The sequence below is a fragment of the Lolium rigidum genome, chromosome 7 (genome assembly GCF_022539505.1).
Source record: "Lolium rigidum isolate FL_2022 chromosome 7, APGP_CSIRO_Lrig_0.1, whole genome shotgun sequence".
NCBI lineage: Eukaryota > Viridiplantae > Streptophyta > Magnoliopsida > Poales > Poaceae > Lolium > Lolium rigidum.
In genome coordinates this window covers 358,797,062-358,800,776 of record NC_061514.1, presented here as the reverse complement: position 1 = coordinate 358,800,776, position 3,715 = coordinate 358,797,062, and the positions used below count along the sequence as shown (strand labels likewise).

Genomic DNA, 3,715 nt, shown 5'->3' with positions numbered 1-3,715 from the left:
TTGAAATCTTTTCAAAATTTAAAAATGTTCGTATATTTGAATTTTGTTAAAAATTAAAAAAAAATCATTTTTTAAAATATTAGTTTTAGGAAAGTAGTTCTGTAAAAATAAATATTCCAAAAAAATAGAGATAAGAAACAAGAGAAAAAGAAAAGAAATGAAAAATAAACAAAACATAGCCACCTCGGCGTGCGGGACGGTGTGCGGCATTTGCGCGCCTGCCGACCATATCGGTGGCGAGGAGCTCCCGTTATGCAGTACCGCGCGTGGTATGAGCCAGCCCGGTTAGGCGCTGGCTTTTTTTTCTTGTTTTCATATTAGTAGAAGAGTACAATGGCGTCTCGCCCTACCGTCGTCCTCATCCCGAGATGGGGATCCGGCCACTTCATGTCCGCGCTCGAAGCTGGCAAGAAGCTGCTGGCCACCGGCGATGGCGCCTTCTCCCTGACTGTGCTCGTCATGCACGCACCGACGCAAGAGAAGGCGTCCGAGGTCGAGGGCCACGTGCGCCGTGAGGCGGATTCGGGTCTCGACATCCGCTTCCTCCAGCTCCCCGCCGTCGAGCACCCCACCGACTGCGTCGATCAAGTGGAATTCGTGTTCCGGTACGTCCAGCTCCACGCGCCCAACGTTAAGGCGGCCATCGACGGCCTGGCTCCGTTGTCCCGGGTGGGTCGCGGTCGTCGTCGACTTCTTCTTGACGGCCCTGTTCGACGTGGCCCAGGAGCTCAGCGTGCCGGCGTACGTGTACTTTACCTCCCCCGCCGCGTTCCTCGCGCTCATGCTTCGCCTGCCGGCGCTCCGCGAGGATATGACCGGCCCTGGGTTTGAGAATATGGAGCGCGCACTGGACGTGCCGAGGCTGCCGCCGGCGTACATGCCGGTCTGCCTCGTCAAATCGAGGATCCAGAGCTACGACACATTCGAGTACCACGGGTGCCGCTTCATGGAAGCCAGGGGCGTCATCGTGAACACCACCGTCGAGCTCGAGGCCTCGGTCCTCGCCGCAATCGCGGACGGCCGATGCGTGCCCGGGCGCCCCGCTCCGGCGCTCCACGCGATCGGCCCCGTGATCTGGTTCGAACCCAAAGACGACGACCAACGGCGGCACGAGTGCGTGCGGTGGCTCGACGCCCAGCCGCCGGCGTCAGTGGTGCTCCTCTGCTTCGGAAGCATGGGGTCACACGACGCGGCCCAGGTGAGAGAGATCGCCGCGGGCCTAGAGCGCAGCGGCCACCGCTTCCTGTGGGTGCTGCGAGGCCCGCCGGTCGCCGGCACGCGGTTTCCGACGGACGCGAACTTCGATGAGCTGCTCCCGGAAGGGTTCCTGGAGGCGACGGCGGGGAGGGGGCTGGTGTGGCCGGCGTGGGCGCCGCAGAGGGAGATCCTGACCCACGCCGCCGTGGGCGGCTTCGTGACGCACTGCGGGTGGAACTCCGTCCTGGAGAGCCTGTGGTTCGGCGTGCCGATGGTGCCATGCATGGGATGGAAGCCTGATGGAGGCGAGTGGTTTATCAAAACTCAAATTCTTCCGAGCGGGCGTGTGCCAGATGGAAGCCTTGAGCGCACACGCTATTCGACAAAACAAGCTCGGCCAGCGAGGGAAGTATGACCAGTCGAGCACATGTCTCCCGCCGCCGCCAAACCCTCCCTCCCTCCCCCCCCCCCCCCCGGTCCCCCCCCCCCTCGCTGGTCTCCTTCATTTTTCGTGCTCCCGCGCCGCTGTTGTGCTCCGGCGAGTGGCGACATCGCACTCTGCCAGTTTCAGGCTCGCCTGACCGCCCCGACTCCCTTCGCCGGCGGACCATCCAATCGCGTTGCACTGGCCCCATGCGCCGGCAGGGAACACCGCAGCACGCCCCGCGCCGGCTCCCCAACAGCCCACCTGGATCCCTTCACCGGCGGACCAGCCCAGCGTGGCGCCTTGGCTGCCTGCGCCGGCTGACCAACCCAACCGCGCCGCCTGCACCTACCCTGACCCCTTGCTCCACGAGAATCCCCTCCCTGTACCTCATCTGAATCGCGCCGCCGGCCTCTCGCTCCACCGGATGCAGGCTGGTTGATTGAATTTTGCCGATGAGTTTCACTCCTGAAGCTACACAATCCGTGTTCACTTTATGCATCGCTTCAGTTCGTTGTGTAATCTGTCTTTGTTGGTTCCTGGCTTAGATGCGAGACTAGATCTCGAGATATCCACGCTGTAGCTTACTGCTCCATCATGGGCAAGCTCCAAAGCTGAAAGGGAATTTCATGCCTAGCTCCAATGCAGAAAGGGATCTTTAGTGCCTAAGAGCATCTCCAACGGACGCGCTATATAGGCCGCGCGGCATAAAAACGTCCGATATACCGCGCGCGGGAGGGAATGTGGCGCTCCAGCAGACGCGATAAACGGCGCGACGCTGTAAAATTTTTAGGGCGCGTGGCGTTTTGCACAATCCGTAGCGGCATATCTGGCGCGTCAGCTACAGCGCGCGGCAACGCTCGTCCAAGCGCGAAAAAGCCAACGGCTGGAAATTTCCTCCCCCGCGCCCGCGCCCTCATTTCCCCACCTACCGCCGGCGCGAAATCCAGCCGCCGCCGGTCGACTCCGCCGCCGCCCCCGCTTCTGCGCGCCGCCGCGTCGTAGATCCGCGTCGCCCGCACCTCCTCCTGGCAGCGGCGGACGCTCCGACGCGCTGTGTCGCTCGCGCCGCCGCCAGCGACGAGTTGTAGTCGGCGCTCCTTCTCCGCCGGCCCCCTTCGCGCCGCCGTCGCGTTCTACTCCGCGCAGGCGTCGACATGTCGTCCTCGTCATCCTCGAGCTTGCTAGCAACATGGCGCGCCCATGGTGCTCGCCCATTTGCTCGCAAGGTATGAACCTCCGCCGGCCAGCCTCTATTACTCGCCAATTAGCTACAATAGTTCATAGTGAAGTAATTTTATACATATGTTTGTAGAGTTCATCATATGATTCATCGGATGACGAGTTCGACCAAGAAGATGAGGAGAACATATCGATACTATTAGCATACCGCGCCGTTAAGAGGCCAAAATTTGGTGGATTGGTGTTCGGTAGACAGAAGTTGTGGAGAGAAAGGATTGAAGGGCATGAGAAGTTGATGCGGTCGTATTTCAATGAGAATCCGATTTTCCCCGAAAGCTATTTTCGACGGCATTTCCGGATGAGTCTCAACTTGTTCAAGCACATTGCAACGGAGGTCACCAAATATGATCGCTTCTTTGAGCAAAGGAGGAATGCCGCCGGAGAACTTTGTCATAGCACATATCAAAAGGTGACCGCCGCCTTGCGTATGTTGGCATATGGTATACCGGCGGATCTTATTGATGATCATTTGGCCATGGGAGAGAGCACTTCTATCTTGTGTGTGAAGCGCTTTGTCGTTGCAATTGTCAATGTCTTTGGCTCCACATACTTGAGAGCCCCCAATGCTCAAGACACGGCAAGGCTTTTGGAGATCAACGCCAACCGTGGGTTTCCCGGTATGCTTGGTTCCATTGATTGTATGCATTGGAGTTGGAAGAATTGTCCAGCGGCATGGCATGGACAATTCAAAGGCTACAAGAAGGATGCCACCATAGTACTTGAAGCGGTGGCCGACCAAGAGACTTGGATATGGCATGCTTTCTTTGGAATGCCCGGATCTTGCAATGACATCAATGTTCTTCAACGGTCACCACTAATGACAAGACTTGCAATGCGGGAAGGTCCATTGGT

At 58.3% G+C, this 3,715-nt stretch overlaps 1 pseudogene; it reads left to right on the top strand.

The window, feature by feature from the left end:
- Window positions 1-333: 333 nt before the first annotated feature.
- LOC124673648 lies at window positions 334-2,063 on the top strand (annotated as a pseudogene).
- Window positions 2,064-3,715: the final 1,652 nt, after the last annotated feature.